The 19,742-nt window shown below is 55.7% G+C and overlaps 1 long non-coding RNA gene across 1 annotated transcript; it reads left to right on the forward strand.

Annotated features, from left to right (window-relative positions):
* The first annotated feature begins 779 nt into the window (after positions 1-779).
* LOC115661016 lies at positions 780-18,510 on the forward strand. The gene is made up of 3 exons (XR_004002998.1): positions 780-789; positions 4,240-4,242; positions 18,422-18,510. It is a non-coding gene; the product is annotated as an uncharacterized LOC115661016 (long non-coding RNA).
* Positions 18,511-19,742: the final 1,232 nt, after the last annotated feature.

Consider the following 19,742-nt stretch of genomic DNA (forward strand, 5'->3'; position numbering starts at 1 on the left):
GCAGTAGCAGGGTTCCCCTGGGGATGGCAGGAGCAGTCCCAGGGGCGGAGGAGTCTGCAGCTCGACCTTGGCAAAGAGGTTGTGACCACGAGAAGGGCTGCCACAGTTAATTGTGAGTGGGAGGAGAAGGACACGTCTGAGGAGCAGATTCCTGACCCAGATCGGGCTACAAAAGTAACTGGGAGCAGCAGCCAGACATCCCCGAGAGTCTGGTCTCCAAACAGATGATGGTTTTCACAATCGGGTTCCCCATCAGGGGATCGAAGACATACGGGATGGGAGCAGAGCCTGAGAGGGCGAGAGGATCGTGAGAGCAAGAGCCTGAGGAAAAGCTGCAGGAGAAGCAACAGCAGCATGGACTGGGGATAGTGGAGCAGAGAGACATAGGGGGCTGCCCAAGGGTCAGTGGGGAAACATGCATGGGGTGGCAAGACCCTGGGACAGAGAGAACTGTGGTGCTGCAGCCGCAGATGCTGAGGGGCTGTGGGACCTGGGTGACGGTCCCCATGGTGAAGCCCCTCGCCCTGCCTATGGCCCGGATCCCTGTGCAGACCCAGGAGGGGTCTGGCTGGCTGGTCATTGGGGTTCTCCAGGATATTGGCTGGGAGGCCCTGTTGGGGGGTGACTGTGTCTCTTTGGGACAGGATCCAGGCCCAGCTCCTGTAACGGCCGAGAGTTTGAATTCAAATCCAGGGAACCAATTGGGTAAGACGGAAATGGTCAGTGAAAATGCAAATGATGTGGATGGCAGGGGGGAGGGGCTGCTGGGCTCAGGATACCTGCCTGCCTGTAACCAGCCCCCTGGGGCTGAGTGGGAGGGAGAGATGCTCCCCACCCCCCCGCACACCGGAGAGGGGGCTCACGCTGGCTCTGAGGCTGTGACTAAAGCAAAGAGCTCGCTGCCTGCCCCCACTCGAACCGCCACTCCCGAGGCCCCTCCCACAGCTGGGGAGGGACGGCAACGCCCCAACCCCGCTCGAACCGCCACTCCCCAGTCCCCATCCAAAGCTGGGGGGTGAAGCTAGCGCCCAGCCCTTACTGGAACTGCCACTCCCCAGGCCCCTGCCAGAGCTGGGGAGGGAACCTATCGCCCTGCCCCTGCAGGAAAGACCGTGTCCCAGTCTCCTCTCAGAGCTGGGAGGGGAACCCAGCACACCAGCCCCCCAGGAAAGGCCACTCCCGAGTCCCCTTGCAAAGCTGGGGAGGGGAGGTAGCACCCTGTCCCCGCTGGAATGGTGGCCCCACAGTCCATTCGCAGAGGTGGGGAGGGAAGCCAGCACCCCGACTCTGTAGGAACGGCTGCTCCCCAGTCCCCTGGTAGTGCTGGGGAGGGATGGCACTGCCCTGCCCCAGCAGGAACGGCCACTACCCAGTTCCCTCGCACAGCTGTAGAGGGAACCCAGCGCCCCGCCCCCGCTGGAGCCGCCACTCCCCAGGCTCCTCCCAGAGGTGGGGAGCGAAACCAGCACCCAGCCCCCGCTCGAACCGCCACTCTTCAGGCCCCTCCCAGAACTGAGAAGGGATGCAAGCTCCCCGCCCCCGCTTGGACTGCCACCCCCCAGGCCTCTACCAGAGCTGGGGAGGGAATCCACTGCCCTGCTCCCACTCGAACCGCCACTCCTCACTCCCCTCCCAGAGCAGGGGAGGGATCCCAGCCCCCCACCCCCGCTGCAACCGCCTCTCTCCAGGCCCCTCCCAGAGCTGGGGAGGGAAGCCAGCATCCCGCCCCCGCTCTTACCAATTCTCCCCAGGCCCCTCCCAACCGTTGGGGTGATCTGCCGAGGGATCCCTCCTTGGAGAAGCTGAGGGAACTTGCTGGCCACAGCTCTGCAAACCCCCTTGGGGAAGGCTGCAGGGACAGAGTCCTGCCGGAGAAGGGATTCCTGACCGGGAATGGGCTCCCCAACGGGAAGTAAAACTGGAGGGAATCGGGAGGCAGCTGGTGATGCCCCAGGAATCCACAGGGTTCTTCCCTTTCGAGCTGATGGATGGGAGCAGAGTGAGGGGACCCCTGAACCTGGAAGGGGAGGATTGGGAGGAGAAGGGGGAAGACTCCCTGGAGGATCTCTTCCCTGAGGTGGGACCCAATCTCCCCATCAGGTGTTCCCTGTTCAGAGTCACTGGGAGAGCAGCCCAGAACCTGGAGAGAGAGGTCAAGGACCTGCTGGCTTTAGATGTGATCCAGCCTTTCAACAGCCCATTGGCCTCACCCGCGGGGCTGATCCCCAGGGGAGACAGGATGATCTGGTTTAGTGGGGACCATCAAAAGCTTAAAGCCATCACAGTGTCCAATGCCTACCCCATCCCTAGGCCTGGGGAGATTCTAGACACACTGAGGGGAATGGAGAACATGGCCCTGGCATACAATGACATGTGTGTCTTTAGCCAGACCTGGGAGGAACAGGTGTCCCAGGTGAAGAGGGAGCTGGGCTGCCTCAAGGAGGCAGGACTGACGGTAAAAGCTGAAAAGTGTAAGGTGGGGACGGCAGAGGTGTTGAATCTGGGCCAATAGGTGGGGAGCGGCTGCCCAAACCTAAAACTGGCCAAAAGCCAAGATGGGGAGCTCTTAACCAAGAAAGCCCAAATCGCAGCCCAGAGTGCTGGGAAAAGAGCCAATCCCAGTTTGAACCCCAGGGGTATTGGGGTGGCAAAAGGGTTCGGGCTGCATAATCCTTCCCACATGCGGCCTGCTAGTGCCATCAAGCACACCCGACCTAAGACCCCCCCTGCTGATCACCGCCCCTTGCAGAGACCCCCCCAGCCAGCACCTCTCAGACCCCCCCACCCCACTCATTCCTTCCCCCTGCAGAGACCCCCCCAGCCAGTCTCTCTCAGACCCCCCTGTTCAGCCCCCCCTGCTGGGATCCCCCAGCCAGCACCTCTCAGACCCCCCTGCTCATCCTCTCCCCCACAGAGACCTCAGACAGCACCTCTCAGACCCCTGCCCCCCCGGCACCTTCCCACAAACTCTTGTGTCCCACACCCTCCCCAGCGTGTCCCACCCCTCCCTGGTCCACTTCGCCCCCCACCCCGTCTGCATCCAAGTGCCCCCGACCACACTTCCAGGCCCCCGGGTCCTGTGAAATGCCCCCTGCCTGGGTCCGACCTGCCCCCTTGCCCCTTGACTTGCCCCACCTCAGGGTCCAACCACCCCCCGACCCACATCCCGCCCCTTCAGGTCCAACCACCCCGCATTCCACAACCCTAGATCCGATTGGACCCTGCGTCCCGCCCCCCCTCGCATCTGATCATTCCCCATCCCCCCTGTCCTGCTCCACACTCCCTTCACGTACCTTCTGTCACGGACTCACAGATCGTGCCCACTCGTGGCCCCATGCGGTCCGTGGGGGGTGCCCCTTTCAGTGCGACAGCCCTTCTCGGGGGTCCACTCTCACTGTGGGTCAGGCCCCTCCACCTCCTGGAGCCGCACCTCTCTGAGCTTTAGCACGTCTGTCTCTGCAGTGGGCCCCTCAGGGAGTCCACATGCTCTGGACCCCCCGGGCCTCCTCACCCCTGAAGAGATTGATGCCTCCTGTTCTCTAGCCCGGAGTGACTCTCAGCCAGCATAAAACAGGAGGGTTTATTGAGAGTTGAACCCAGCACAGGAAACTCTCAGGGCCTCAGTCTTTGCCTCCCTTAGCTCAGCACATCCCAGTCTCCCTGCAGCCAGGTGGTGTGACGAACTTGGACTGTTCTTACTGTGGTCTGTGAATACTGTGTTGGTGCCTCAGTGTCCCCATGGCAGTTCTTAAGTATCTAGCAAAGCAAATGGCCAGTTCACTGAAATGCCTGGCACTCTGTCTCCTAGCCACTGATGGCCTGGGCCCCTCCTCTGCAAAGGTGCCAGCTGAAAGTGTTGGAGACAAAGGGATCAGGTGACCTCCTGGCCCAGGGAAAGTAACTGAGAGAGAAGGAAGGGCTGGAGGGGGTTTGGCAGTCTGGAGCTGGCTGGGGGAGGAAGGGGAGGACAGACAGGGCTCTGAGCCCCCACCCAAATGGGGCTGTGGTGCTCCTGGGGCCCCAAGATGGACCTGACTGGGGGGATCCTGTTGTCTGGGCCTACAACACCTGTCTTGGACTGTGTTCCTGGCGTCTAAACAAACCTTCTGCTTTACTGGCTGGCTGAGAGTCCTGGTGAATTGCAGGAAAAGGGGTGCAGGGCCCCAACTCCCCCACACTCCGTGACAACTGGTGGCAGAGGTGGGATTTACTGCACCTCGTGGACAGCGCTTCCTGCAGTAAGTGACTGGGGAGAAGCAAAATAGAGGGGGACTGACAAGGACCAGAGAGAGACAGGGTCAGGGGGTGATTAACCACTGGGAGTGTGTGACCAGAGAGAAGGACTTTGCAGTAACAGGGTCCCCCGGGGGGATTGCAGGAGTGGTCCGAGGGGCAGAGGAGTTTGCAACTCGACCCTGGCAGAAAGGGAGTGCCGGAAAAAGGGCTGGTGCACGAGGGGTCTCCCTGGAACCGGTGGAAGCTGAGAGCACAGGCCAGCGAGTGGCCAGCAGGAAGATGTGTGCTAAGCGCCTTAAGAAAGACCTGGTGGAGCTGTGCAAGCAGAGGGGGCTTTGCATTGGGAGGTCCACCAAAGAATAGCTAATTGCCCAGCTGGAGGAGAAGGATCGCTCGGGTGAACGGAGCTGGGTCCATGAGGGAAGCTGCCCAGTGGACGCAGCGTGAGCCCCAGGGCCTGACATGGCTGGGAGGGGCCAGACTGCTGCCGAGGACACCCCAAGACCCTGCCCACCTCTACCGAGGAAAGAGGTTGGGGGAAGCCCAGTGAATACTGAGGGCAGCCTGACCCCGGTGGCCAGCAGGGGATCGTCCCGGCAGAGCTCCCTGTCCCTGGAATGGATGTGAATGGAACATGACAGGGAGCTGAGATGAGAAGAGCTCGAGTTAAGGAGGCAAGAACTGAAGGAGTGGGAGAACCAGCGTAAACATGAGAGGTCTGGCCAAGTAATGCCCGGGGTGCCCTGGTCGTGACCCGTAGTCAGAGTCAGCACAGGGCACTACACCCTGACAAAGGGGAAGGTACTGTGCCCGAGGTGCAGGACCCTAACCTGGTGGGGAGGGAACGCCCAGGGACACGGCTCAGAGAGGCTGCGGCCTCAGATCCAGCCGACGAGAGAGAGCAGGTCCCCATCCCTGTGCCAGCTGCTGAGTTCCAGGCCGAGTTGCAGAAAGATCCCTCCTTGCAGAGACCAAGGGACCTGGCCGACCTCAGTGCGGTACAGTCCATGAGGTGAGGTTGCAAGGAGAGGTTCCTGTGGGAGAGGTGGCTCCCATCCCCAGCTCTGGGAGGGGCGTGGGGAGTGGCGGTTCCAACGGCGGTGGGGCGCTGGCTTCCCTCCCCAGCTCTGTGGGGGGTCTGGGAAGTGGCGGTTCGAGCGGGGGAGGGGCACTGGGTTCCCTCCCCAGCTCTGCAAGGGGCCTGGAGAGTGGCGGTTCGAGTGGGGGCAGGCAGCGAGCTCCTTGCTTTGGTCACAGCCTCAGAGCCAGCGTGAGTCCCCTCTCCGGTGTGCAGGGGGGTGGGAAGCATCTCTCCCTCCCACTCAGCCCCAGGGGGCTGGTTACAGGTAGGCAGGTATCCTGAGCCCAGCAGCCCCTCCCCCCTGCCAACCACGTCATTTACATTTTCACTGATAATTTCTGTCTTACCCAATTGGTTCCCTGGATTTGAATTCAAACCCTCAGCCGTTACAGGAGCAGGGCCTTGATCATGTCCTAAAGAGACACGCCCCCCACCCCCAACAGGGCCTCCCAGCCGATATCATGGAGAACTCCAATGACCAGCCAGCCAGACCCCTCCTGGGTCTGCACAGGGATCCGGGCCATATGCAGGACGAGGGCCTTCACTCCAGGGACCATCACGCAGGTCCCACAGCCGCTCAGCATCTGCGGCTGCACCACCACAGTTCTCTCTGTCCCAGGGTTTCGCCAACCCAGGCCTGTTTCCCCACTGACTCTTGGGCAGCCCCCTATGTCTCTCTGCTCCACCATCCCCAGTTAATGCTGCTGCTGCTTCTCCTGCAGCTTTTCCTCTTGCTCTTGCTCTCTCTCACGATCCTCTCGCACTCTCAGGCTCTGCTCCCATCCCATACGTCTCCGATCCCCTGATGGGGAACCCGATCGTGAAAACCATCAACTGGTTGGAGACCAGACTCTCGGGGATGTCTGGCTGCTGCTCCAGCTGCTCCCAGATCTTCTTGTAGCCCCATCTGGGTCAGGAATCTGCTCCCCAGACTTGTTCTTCTCTTCCCACTCACGATTAACTGTGCCTTGGTGAACTTCCCCATGCGTAACCCTCTCTTTGTGCACAGGATCACAATGTCCTTCTCAAGGAGATGGTGATAGGCCATCACTTCACCATTCCCAAGTGGCTCTGGACTCACAGGCCTGTGTGCTCTTGGCTCCCCCATGGTTTCCAGGAAGAACCCCTGGTGTGCCAGCCCTTCTCGTGGTCACCACCTCTTTGCCAGGGTCGACCTGCAGACTCCTCCGCCCCGGGACTGCTCCTGCCATCCCCACGGGAACCCTGCTACTGCTAAAATCCTCTGTCCCAGGAGAGAGTGGCAAGCTCCTCCGCCCCTGGGACTGCTCGCTGCAGTCATCAGGGGGATCCTGTTACTCCAACAGTCCTTCTCGCTGGTCACACGCTCCCAGAGGTTAACCACTTCCTCAAACCGTCCCTCTCTGAGCCTTCAGCACACCTGGTCCTCATTATCCCCCCTTTGTTTTACTGCACCCCAGTCACTGCAAGCAGCGCCATTCACGGGGTGCAGTACATCCTGCTGCTGCCACCAGTTGTCACAGAGTCCTCGGGCGATGCTCTGGAACTGCTCCCCACAAAGCCAGTCAGGACTTTGAGGAGCCACCTCTACCTTGGAGCAGACTTGTTCAGGGCAAGAAGCTCACACGTCTTCACCTCCTGGGTCTCTCCTTGGAGCATTCAGCATCCTCTGACCCTCCGTGCATTTCCCCCAGCGAGTCTGCCCAGGCAAGGTCCATTCGGGGGGGTTATCAAGGTTTTTTCCCCACTTTGAACTTAAACGTCCAAAAAGTGTGGAGCTGCATGATCACTTTTAATCTTAATTACCGTCTTAAATTTGGTACGCTGCCACCAGCCAAAAATATGGTGTTTGGCACACTTCCTGTTCCTCCAAAACCTTCCCTGGGGAACCCAAGACCCAAACCCCTTGAATCTGAACACAAGGAGAAATTAGCCTTGCCCCTCCAGTCTTTCTCCCCCCAGAATTTCCCCTCCTTGGGTTACCCTAAGAGGCTACACTGATCCAAACTCCTTGGATCTTAAAACAAAGAGGAATTAACCTTCCCCCCTTCTTTTCCCCCCACCAATCTCTGGTGCGTTCAGACCCAATCCCCTTGGGTCTTAAGGAAAAAAAATCAATCAGGTTCTTAAAATAGAAAGCTTTTAATTAAAGAAAGAAAAGGTAAAAATTATCTCTGTAAAATCAGGATGGAAAATGTTTTACAGGGTATTCAGATTTATATAGACTAGAGGGACCTCCCGCTCCCCTTAGCTTGAGATTCAAAGTTACAGCAAACAGAGGTAAAAATCCTTCCAGCAAAAGACACATTTACAAGTAAAGAAAACAAACATAAGATTGATCCACGTCTCCTGGCTATACTTACTACTTTGAAACATGAGAGACTGATTCAGAAAGATTGGAGAAAACCTGGTTGCACGTCTGGTCCCTCTTAGCCCCAAGAGCGAACAAAGAACAAAACAAACAGCACAACAAAGACTTCCCTCCACCGAGATTTGAAAGTCTCTTCTCCCCAGATTGGTCCCCTGGTCAGGTGTCAGCCAGGTTCACTGAGCTTCTTAACCCTTTACAGGTAAAAGAGACATTAACCCTTAACTATGTGTGACAGGAGGGAAGCCAGCGCCCCGCCCCCGCCAGAACTGCCCCTCCCCTTTCCCTTTGCGGAGCTGGGGAGGTAACCCAGCGCCCCGCCCCCGCTGGAACGACCACTCTCCAGTCCGCCGGCAGAGATGGGAGGGGAACTCAGTGCCCCTCCCCCACTGGAACGGGCCCTCCCCAGTCCATTTGCAGAGCTGGGGAGGGAAACCAGCGCCCCGCCCCCGCTGCAACGGTCGCTCCTCAGTCCTGTTGCAGGGCCAGGGAGGGAAAGCAGCGCACTGCCCCCACAGGAATGACTACTCCTCAGTCCCCTCGCAGAGCCGGGGAGGGAAAGTTGCGCCTCGCCCCAGCTGGAAGGACCTCTCCCGAGTCCGCTGGTAGAGATGGGAGGGGAACCCAGCGCCCCTCCCCCACTGGAACGGGCCCTCCCCAGTCCATTCGCAGAGCTAGGGAGGGAACACAGCGCCCCGCCCCTGCAGGAACGGCCACTCCTCAGTCCCCTCCCAGAGCCGGGGAGGGATGGCAGCGCCCCATGCCGCTGCAACGCCCGCCACCCAGTCCCCTTGCATAGCGGGGGAGGGGAGTCAGCGCCCCGCCCCTGCTGTTACGGCAGCCCCCCAGTCCCCTTGCAGAGTCGAGGAGGGAAGGCAGCGCCCCACCCCCACAGGAAAAGCCGCTCCCTAGTCCCCTGGCAGAGCTGGAGAGGTAACACAGCACCCCGCCCCCCCCCCAGGAACGGCCGATCCCCAGTCCCCTCGCAGAGCCGTGGAGGGAACCCAGTGCCCCGTCCCTGCAGGAACAGCAGCTGCCCAGTCCCCTGGCAGAGCTGGGGAAGGAAGGCAGCGCCCCTCCCCCACTGGAACGGGCCCTCCCCAGTCCATTCGCAGAGCTAGGGAGGGAACACAGCACCCCACTCCTCCCCAGTCCATTCGCAGAGCTAGGGAGGGAACACAGCACCCCACTCCTCCCCAGTCCATTCGCAGAGCTAGGGAGGGAACACAGCACCCCACTCCTCCCCAGTCCATTCGCAGAGCTAGGGAGGGAACACAGCTCCCTACTTCCGCAGGAACGGCCACTCCTCAGTCCCCTCCCAGAGCCGGGGAGGGATGGCAGCGCCCCATGCCGCTGCAACGCCCGCCACCCAGTCCCCTTGCATAGCGGGGGAGGGGAGTCAGCACCCCGCCCCTGCTGTTACGGCCGCCCCCCAGTCCCCTTGCAGAGCTGGGGAGGGAAGGCAGCACCCCACCCCCGCTGGAACGGCTGCCCCCCCAGTTCCCTCACAGAGTCGAGGAGGGAAGGCAGCGCCCTGCCCCAGTTGGTAGGGCAGCTCCCCAGTTCCCTTGCAGTGCCGGGGAGGGAAGGCACCGCCTCTCCTGTGATGATGCCGTTCTGGCAGGACCCAACTGAGAGTGCCAATTCAGGACCAATTGCTTAAGCAGGGCAGTTACGGCCCTAAACTGGGGTTTTTCCACCGCTAAGGCAAACCAAACCAGCCAGTCAAAAATGACTTCGGTTTCACCCCACTGGCTAACCACAAGTCACATGAGCAATTTCCTTAGACACTCCAGTCTCCCAGTATCACCACCAGTCCCACATGTACTGGGGAAGAATGTTTCATGAAAACCAACACCCCAATGAAAGAAAAAAATGTTCTCTCGATCCCAAAGGACCAAGCCCCAGACTCAGGTCAATATATACATCAGATCTTACCCACAATCATGCTGTTGCCAGTCCTTTAGAATCTAAAGTCTAAGGGTTTATTCCTAAAAGGAAAAAGGTAGAGATGAGAGCTAGAATTGGTTAAATGGAATCAATTACATACAGTGATGGCAAAGTTCTTAGTTCAGGCTTGTAGCAGTGATGGAGTAAACTGCAGGTTCAAATCAAGTCTCTGGAACATCCCCAGCTGGGATGGGTCATCAGTCCCTTGTGGAGAGCTTCAGTTTGTAGCAAAGTCCCTCCAGAGGTAAGAAGCAGGATTGAAGACAAGATGGAGATGAGGCCTCCACCTTATATAGGCTTTCCCAGGTGCAAGAATCTCTTTGTTCTTACTGTGGAAAATTACAGCAAAAAATTGAGTCTGGAGTGTGGGCAAGTCCCTACATACTTTGCTGAGTTACAAGGCGGATCTGCCTCCTCTCAATGGGTCAATTGCATAGCTGATGGTCCTTAATGGGCCATCAAGCAGGCTAGTCAGAGCTAACACCAACTTGTTTGGTGAATTTAAAATTTAAAATACAGACAGTATAGAGCCATTACTCATAACTTCAATTATAACGCGATTCCTACATATAGACACCATAATTTTAACCAGTCACCCATAATCTGGTCTTAGACACCTTATATGACCCCCTCTGCACAATATTTGGTGCCAGATTATATCCATAATGTCACACCTCCCCAGCTCTGCGAGGGGCCTGGGGAGCAGCTGTTCAAGTGGGGTCAGGGAACTGGGTTCCCTTCCCTGCTCTGGGACGGAACTGGGGAGCGACCGTTCGAGCGGGGGTGGGGGGCTGGGGACTGGGTTCCCTGCCCAGCTCTGGGAGGGGAGTGGGGAGTGGCAGTTCCAGCGGTGGCCGGGAACTGGCTTCCCTCACCAGCTCTGGGATGGGTGTGGGGAAGGGCGGTTGCAATGGGGTCGGGGGGCTGGGCTCCCTCGCCAGATCAGGGAGGGGTGTGGGGAGGGGAGGTTGGAGCAAGGGCGGGTGGCTGGGTTCCCTCACCAGCTCTGGGAGGGGCGTGGAGAAGGGCGGATGGAGCAGGGGCAGAGGGCTGGTTTCCCTCCCCAGCTATGGTAGGGTCATGGGGAGGGGCGGTTGGGGCAGGGCTGGGTTTCCTCACCAGCTCTGGGAGGGGCATGGAGAGGGGCGATTGGAGCAGGGGTGGAGGGCTGGGTTCCCTCGCCAGCTCTGGGAGGGGCGTGGGGAGGATCGGATGGATTGGGTGCGGGGGGCTGGGTTCTCTCCCCAGTTCTGGGAGGGCAGTGCAGTCTGGTGGTTAGAGCGGGGTGGGGGGCTGGGTTCTCTCCCCAGCTGTGGGAGGGGAGTGGGGAGTAGTGGTTAGAGTGGGGGTTGGGGGCTGTGTTCTCTCCCCATCTCTGGTAGGGGAGTGAGGTCTGGTGGTTAGAGCGGGGTTGGAGGGCCGGGTTCTCTCCCCATCTCTGGGAAGGAATTGGTGTGTAGTGGTTAGAGCAGAGGTCAGGGGCTTGGTTCTCTCCCCATCTCTCGGAGGGGAGTGGGGAGCAGTGGTTAGAGGGGGGGTTGGGGGCTGTGTTCTCTCCCCATCTCTGGGAGGGGAGTTGGGAGTAGTGGTTAGAGCGGTGTGGGAGGGGGCTGGGTTCTCTCCTGAGCTCTGGGAGGAGAGTGGGGACTAGTGGTTAGATCGGGGTCGGGCATGATGGGCACTGGCAGCGCAGTGACTGGGGAGCTGAGCAGGGAGCTCAGGGGGCTGCGGGTCGGGAGTGAGGAACACCGGCAGAGCTGGGGGAACCCAGGGGGCTGCAGGTAAGGAGTGAGGGGCACCAGCAGAAATGTTAGTCTGGAGTTGAGGACTGGGATAGCAGAGAATGCGGGCTGGGAGTAACAGAAAACAGCAGCGCAGTGACTGGAGAGCTTAGCGGGGAACCCAGGGGGCTGCGGGTCAGGAGTGAGGGGCACCGGAAGCAAAGTGACTGGTGAGCTGAGTGGGAGGCCCAGGGGTCTGTGAGTCAGGAGTGAGGGGCATCAGCAGTGCAGTGACTGGGGAGCTCAGCTTAGAGCCCAGGGGGCTGTGGCTCCAGAGTGAGGGGCACCGGTAGAGCTGGAGGGAACCCATGGTGCTGCTGGTTGAGAGAGAGGGGCACCAGCAGAGCTGTGACTGGAGGTCAGGACTGAGTAGCAGGGGCTGCAGGTCGAGAGTGAGGGGCAACGGCAGTGCAGTGACTTGAGAGCTCAGCGGGGTGCCCAGGGGGCTGCGGCTCGGGAGTGGGGGTCACCGGTAGAGCTGGAGGGATCCCAGGGAACTGCGGGTCAGGAGTTAGGAGCACAAGAAGAGCTGTGAGTCTGGAGGTCAGGACTGGGATAGCAGGGGCTGCGGGTCAGGAGTGAAGGGCAGCATCTCGCAGTGACTGGGGAGCTCAGTGAGGAGTCCAAGATGCTGAGGGTAAGGAGCAAGGGACACGAGCAGAGCTGAGATGCTGGAGGTTTGGGCTGGAATACCAGGAGCTGTGGGTTCGGAGTGAGGGGCATCGCTACAACTGGCGTAACCCAGGGGGCTTCGTGTCGGCAGTGAGGTGCACCGGCAGAGCTGTGAGTCTGGAGGTCAGGACTGGGATAGCAGGGGCTGCAGGTCGGGAGTGGGGGGCACCGGTAGAGCTGGAAGGACCGAACTGAGCGAGGTCACTTTAGCCAGTGACCTGGAGAAGTTTGAACCCACCAACGTTCCCAGGGATGCCCCAGTATCTCTCGCCCAGCGGGGGCAGGCAACGAGCTCCTTGCTCTGGTCACAGCCTCAGAAGCAGCGTGAGCCCCCTCTCCAGTGTGCAGGGGGGCGGGGAGCATCTCTCCCTCCCACTCAGCCCCAGGGGGCTGGTTACAGGTAGGCAGGTATCCTGAGCCCAGCAGCCCCTCCCCCTGCCAGCCACGTCATTTGCATTTTCACAGACCATTTCCGTCTTACCCAATTGGTTCCCTGGATTTGAATTCAAACCCTCGGCCGTTACAGGAGCTGGGCCTGGATCCTGTCCCAAAGAGACACAGTCGCCTCCCAACAGGGCCTCCCAGCCGATATCCTGGAGAACCCCAACGACCAGCCAGACAGACCCCTCATGGGTCTGCACAGGGATCCGGGCCATAAGCAGGGCGAGGGGCTTCACCCCAGGGACCTTCACCCAGGTCCCACAGCCCCTCAGCATCTGCGGCTGCACCACCACAGTTCTCTCTGTCCCAGGCTCTCGCCACCCCAGGCATGTCTCCCCACTGACTCTTGGGCAGCCCCCTCCGTCTCTCCGCTCCACCATCCCCAGTTCATGCTGCTGCTGTTTCTCCTGCAGCTTTTTCTCGGGCTCTTGCTCTCTCACACAGTCCTCTCGCTCTCTCGGGCTCTGCTCCCATCCCATCCGTCTCTGATCCCCTGATGGGGAACCTGATCTTGAAAACCATCATCTGGTTGGGGACCAGACTCTCGGGGATGCCTGGCTGCTGCTCCAGCTGCTCCCAGATCATTTTGTAGCCCCATCTGGGTCAGGAATCTGCTCCTCAGAGGGGTCCTTCTCCTCCCACTTATGATTAACTGTGCCTTGGTGAACTTCCCCGTGCGTAACCCTCTCTTTGTGCACAGGATCACAATGTCCTTCTCAAGGAGATGGTGATAGGCCATCACTTCACCATTCCCAAGTGGCTCTGGACTCACAGGCCTGTGTGCTCTTGGCTCCCCATGGTTTCCAGGAAGAACCCCTGATTTGCCAGCCCTTCTCATGATCACCACCTCTTCGCCAGGGTCGAGCTGCAGACTTCTCTGCCCCTGGGACTGCTCCTGCAATGCCCAGGGGGACCCCATTACTCCAACAGTACTCCTCACTGGTCACACAATCACAGAGGTTAACCACCCCCTGAAAGCATCCCTCTCTGAGCCTTCAGCACGCCTGGTCCTCATTATCCCTCCTTTGTTTTACTGCTCCCCAGTCACTTACTGCAAGCAGCGCCATTCACGGGGTGCAGTACATCCCGCCGCTGTCACCAGTTGTCACAGAGTCCCTGGGTGATGCTCTGGAACTGCTCCCCACAAAGCCAGGCAGGACTTTGGGGAGCCTCCTCTCCCTTGGAGCAGACGTTTTTAGGGCAAGAAGCTCACACGTCTTCACCTCCTGGGTCTCTCCTTGGAGCATTCAGCATCCTCTGCCCCTCCGTGCACTTCCCACAGGGAGTTCGCCCAGGCGGGGTCCTGGGAAAACTACAGAGTCCTGCACCCCTAATTTGCAGTCAGACGTGACTCTCAGCCAGCCAGTAAAACAGAGGTTTATTCAATGACAGGAACAGGGTCTAAAACAGAGCTTGTAGATACAGAGAACCGGACCCCTCGGCCGGGTCTTTTCTGGGGGGCAGTGAGCCAGACCCCCACGTCTGCACTCACTTCTCATCCTCAGCTCGCTCCAGACTAACAAACCCTTCCAGCCCCTCCTCCCTGCTCAGTTCCTTTCCCAGGCCAGGAGGTCCCTTAATCTCTCTGTCTCCAACACCTTCAGTTGGCACCTTTGCAGAGGAGGGGCCCAGGCCATCAGTTGCTAGGAGACAGAGTGCCAGGCATTTATGTTCACTGGCCCTTTGCTCTGTAGCAATCAAACAAACTTATTCCACCACCTAGATATTAAGAACTGCGTAGGGGACACTGAGGCACCAACACAGTATTCCGAGCAAACCTTAAGAACATTCCCAGTTCGTCACAATCTGGTTCTCTGTGGATTATTCAAAGCTCAATGCCATCACCATATCCAATGCCAACCCCATACCCAGGCCTGACGAGCTCCTAGACAAGCTGGGAGGTGCTCGGTACCTCACCATCATGGATCTTACCAAGGGCTACTGGCAAGTGCCGCTGGACGCAGATGCCAGGCTGAAATCGGCCTTTATCACCCCCCTCGGGCTCTACAAGTTTCTGACCCTGCCCTTTGGCCTCAAGGGAGCACCGGCCACCTTCCTGCGCCTGGGGGATCAGCTACTGCGGGGGATGGAGAGTTTTGCAGTGGCGTATATTGATGACATCTGCTTCTTCAGCCAGACCTGGGAGGACCGCGTGACCCAGGTTAAACAAGTGCTGGACCGACTCCGGGAGGCTGGGTTAACCATAAAGGCCGAGAAGTGCAAGGTGGGGATGGCTGAAGTATCTTACCTGGGCCATCGGGTGGGGAGTGGCTGTCTAAAGGCAGAAGCAGGCAAGCTGGAGGAGATCAGAGACTGGCCTGCTCCCCAAACCAAAAAGCAGGTCCAGCCCTTTATTGGGATGGCGGGGTACTATCGAAGGTTCGTGCCCCACTTTAGCGCCATAGCCGGCCCCATCACTGAGCTGTGCAAAAAGGGGAAGCCAGACAAGGTGGTCTGGACCTAGCAGTGCCAGCAGGCTCTCCGGGCGCTGAAGGAGGCTCTGGTTAGTGGCCCAGTTCTGGCAAACCCAGACTTTGACAAGCCCTTTATGGTGTTCACTGACACCTCAGACATGGGACTGGGGGCGGTGTTAATGCAGGAGGATGAAAAGGGGGAGAGACACCCCATCGTGTACCTGAGCAAGAAGTTGCTTCCCCGGGAGCAGAACTACACGGCCATCGAGAAGGAATGCCTGGCCATGGTGTGGGCCCTTAAGAAACTAGAGCCATATCTCTTTGGGCGACACTTCCCCGTGTACACCGACCACTCTCCCCTGACCTGGCTGTACCAGATGAAAGGAGCCAACGCTAAGCTCCTGAGGTGGAGCCTGCTCCTGCAGGACTATGACATGGACATGGTCCATGTGAAGGGAAGTGCCAACCTGATTGTGGACGTGTTGCCCCGGAGAGGGGGCCCTAAACTTCCCCAGGTCACTTGGCAGAGTGACCCTGCTCAGTTCAGTCTCGAAGGGGGGAGAGATGTGATGCAGTAGGGACTCTGTATGTGGGGGATGGAAGAGCAAGGGATGACTTTAGGTGAGGGACAGGAGCTGAGCCTGTAACCTGAGCCAGGTAGGGGGGAGGGGGGTCAGTCCCTTTGCCCAGGAAGCTGGACAAGGGAAAGGGCCTGCTGTGGGGAGTTAGTTCAGATTTGGTTTTGGGCTGGGTGGTAGAATTCGGGCAATCCCAAGCTGGGGACTAAGCTTCCTGAAACCCCAGAAGGACCAGATGGAGGGGTCCTGGTTGTGCCTACAGGCTCTGCTGTCACCTGCGTTCCTGTTGTCCAATAAACCTTCTGTGTTACTGGCTGGCTGAGAATCACTGTGAGTCCCAGGAAGAGGGGTGCAGGGCCTGACCACCCCCACACTCTGTGACAGTGACACTATTACCCTGAACATAAAAACCACTCCCTTCTAGTTCTAATCTAGTTAAAAGGGGATCTATAGCGATAGGAAATAAAATAGGAGACAAGGGGTCACCCTGTTTGACCCCACTCCTAATTAAAATAGACTCAGTATATTTGTCACCTGCCCACACCCTTGTGGTACAATTGTCATATAAGTCCCTTATAATTCCAATAAAATGTTCATCTATAGCAAATCTTCTAAGGCCAGCTATAACATGTCCATTCCCCACAGAGTCAAATGCCTTAGCCAAATCTACAAATACTATTGCTATTTCATCCCCATCACGTTTGGCTCCTTTTATCAAATGATACAAAATGGCAATATTCTCCTCACAACTGGGGCAGATATAAACCCTTTTTGCCTACTACATATTTTAACTGCTGCCATTAATTTTTTTGATAAAATCTTAGTAGAGATTCCTATCCATATGGACACAATCATTAATGGTCTCCAGGAGTTTAACTTCCTTAATTCCTCCTCATCTTGCATCTTTGGAATTAAAATCATTCGGTTTTCCTTAAAATCATCAGGGACCTGTCCATTTAAAAACCATATATTAAAAATGTTTGTGAGAATTAAGGAGTCTAGATTAAAAAGATCCCACAGATTGCTCACTTTTATTCTATCTGGGCCACGGGCACTCTTTTCCAATTTCCCTTAACGCTTCCCTAATTTCATCCATAGAGATCGGACTCATTAATACATCATTATCTGCATTCTCTGTGGATGAAGGCCACCCTACTGTATGTCCATGTCCAGTTCTCCCCAATATGTCTACATAATACTCCTCTAATTCATTCATGGGGATATCACACTTAGCTTTATCTGGCTCTCCCATTATAATACGAGCTAATCTTCTATCTTTATCAAAAAATGGTTGGTAAAACTTATATTTTGCTTTCTTAGTAGCATATTTCCAAATTGCATTGGACTGTTTCCTTCTCTCACCTTTTCTTATCTTCCCTCTCCCCTTATTCCTCGGCTCTACTTGCTTCTCATTTCTAATATCCTTTTCCTATACTAATGAATAACATAACATAACCCATCCTAGAGCTTCAGTTAGATTCTTCTTTTATAACTCTTCAATTTCCCCTAGGCTATTTACTATTTCCCTTCCTTCCCTACTTTGTTTTCGCCGCTTACAAATGTTGACCACTTCGTCCACGTCTGGATGTTCTTTTAAAGGTAAAATCCTTTCTCTCGGGGGAGGGACTTCTAATATATTTTCTTTAATTTCTTCTACCTCTATAGCTTCATCCTTATCTTCCACTGTCACCAATGTTTTCTTTTCTAATTCTCGTATTTTGTCTGATATTTGTTAGTTTTAGTTCTCAACTCACTCTCTATGCATTTATTTATATTCCTTTTCCCTATATATGTCTCTCTAATTGTATGAGCTGCTCAACCTCATCACCAGTCCATATTCGAGACTGAGACGATCCCTCTCTGCTCTTACTCTTAGCAGCCATATCGTCTTTTCTCTGTTCATTCCTAAGGCGGGGTGTCTATGTCTACAGTGTTGGCTCACTCCGGATTTAGTGTGGAATGCAAGCCCACAGACAGAACAGGTCTGGCTCTTCACCGGGGTATCCACCTCCCTGGGCGCGCACTTGGGGTAGTGGCAAGCTATATTGTGATACTGAGAAGATTTTCCGCCTTTTTTACATAATACTCATATGGCCTTACTTTTATGAGCCACATTTAGCCCGTTTACCAAATGCAGGTAAAATCTGCAGGCAAATTGGACAATTAAAATGATCAACAGGATATTTTATATAAAAAAGCCATCTTTCCATGAGCTGCTTTTTGATGTATTTAAATTATTACCAGCACTGTCTCTAAAATCTCAATTCAAATCCCTAATCAAACTAAAATAAATTCATGAATTAAGACCATTTGATGAATTAATGTTAAAATGTCCAGGTTCTTTAAAATACAGATCATTGAATGTACTCAAATACTCAAAATCTGGATTAAAATTGTCCATAGATAAATTATTAAAAGTGTCCTTTGTAAAAACCATAGGTAAAATAGATAAAATCTCCTCACCTTGATCCTTACCTATCATCTCCTCTTCCTCCACTCCCTTTTCCACTGGGACGATTCTCATTCTCCTGAGACTTCATCTCACTCCACACAGTCTTATACATAGGCCCAGTGACCGTATTCACACCCCTAATATATTTGACAGTCAGTCAGGGCATCAACGCCAACAGTGGGGGCGTTGTTAACCCAGTCTGTTGCCACTCTGGTATAAAAATATAAATTACTTTTTTCCATGATTAAAAGATATACCCTTCTCAGGGGGAATCTAACCTGTACCTGGGGGAATCTAACCCTTACCAGGGGGAGTCAACCCGTATCTGGGGGAGGCTACCCTTACCAGAGGAGCAACTATGTGAGCCCATGTGGGGCTGTCCAACCCCATCCCACACCCCAAAGGGATGTGGGCTCGTCCTCCGCAATCCGCCTGGCTATCCAAGCCGGTTACCGACTCTCACCACGAGGCGAGTCATAGTTACTCCCGCCATTTACCCGCGCTTCATTGAATGTCTTCACTTTGACATTCAGAGCACTGGGCAGAAATCACATCGCGTCAACACTCACCGTGGGCCTTCACGATGCTTTGTTTTAATTAAACAGCCGGATTCCCTGGTCTGCACCAGTTCTAAGTCAGCTGCTAGGCACTGCATGACTCGGAACGCTGGCCCCCTGTATCCCCGCGGAGGGGGAGAGGCAAGCGATGCCCTTTTCAGCTGCGGTGATCCACAGGAAGGGCACCGCTCACATCCAGAGTTGCCACCGCCCCCTAGGAGCGGACGGTGCCTCATCTAGCCATGGCTTGCACCCAGTCCTCATTGACTCTGAAAAGGGATTTATTTCAAATCCCTTTATTTCTGTGGCTGGTACAATATAAGGACCTTGTGATTTCATAGTTGTGAGACTGGGGTTGTGGATATTGTAACCGTATCTCAGATTGAATAATGATTTTATATCTGATTCCAGGCAGCTTCTCCAAAGCAAAGTCAGTTGGTTCTTCCCTAAAATTGGTGATCCTGGGCAGCAGTTCTCTTCTGTTTTCCATGCCAGAAAAGTCTCTGTGGCATTATAAAGGAGTAAGTGACAGGTAGAAACCCCCACATCATTCATGGTGCAGGGAGCTGGGTTTACTGTTCAAATTCTGTATTTTACCAACATCCAGGTTTGGGAATGTCCAACAAGGGCAATTCTAATGGGAGGATGGATGCAGGGGTCGTAATTAAGAGTATTTTGCGGATCTTTGGGGAAAAGAGACTTTACTGTCAAGGTTTGTCTCTGTTCTTATTTCACCTTGTGATGTTGTGTCAAGGAATAACTGTTTATTTTTCTGTTAATTAAACTGTAAACATTAGTCAATCAATTGTAAACATTAGTGTCACTTGAATTTCCCCTCTGCTAGCCAGAATGAACTGAAGTTTATGACTTTCTGGGAAAGGCAGAGATATTGAATTGGGGGATTTCAATGGCTGCATTTGTGGGTGGATATTTTACATTCAGATCTCAGTGCATGGAGTAAAATACTAAGACAAAGTCTGTACTACAGGATTCTGTCAACCGAACTTACACAGTTATTACATCTCTTGGATGGCTGCACACTTGGCTCCTTCTGTCGGCAAAGCACATTCTCGGTCATGTGCCACGAGATCCAGCTAGGTCTGGGTTGTTCTGGGCTGTGTGGAGGGAGAGCTCACCTGGGAGAAGGGGCAGACTAGGGGATTTTGTCTCTGATATTTAAGGGCTTTGCCAGTGGGAAACTATAGGTCACATGATGGGGGTGATAATGGGGTT

The sequence above is a fragment of the Gopherus evgoodei genome, chromosome 13 (assembly GCF_007399415.2).
Source record: "Gopherus evgoodei ecotype Sinaloan lineage chromosome 13, rGopEvg1_v1.p, whole genome shotgun sequence".
Taxonomy (NCBI): domain Eukaryota; kingdom Metazoa; phylum Chordata; order Testudines; family Testudinidae; genus Gopherus; species Gopherus evgoodei.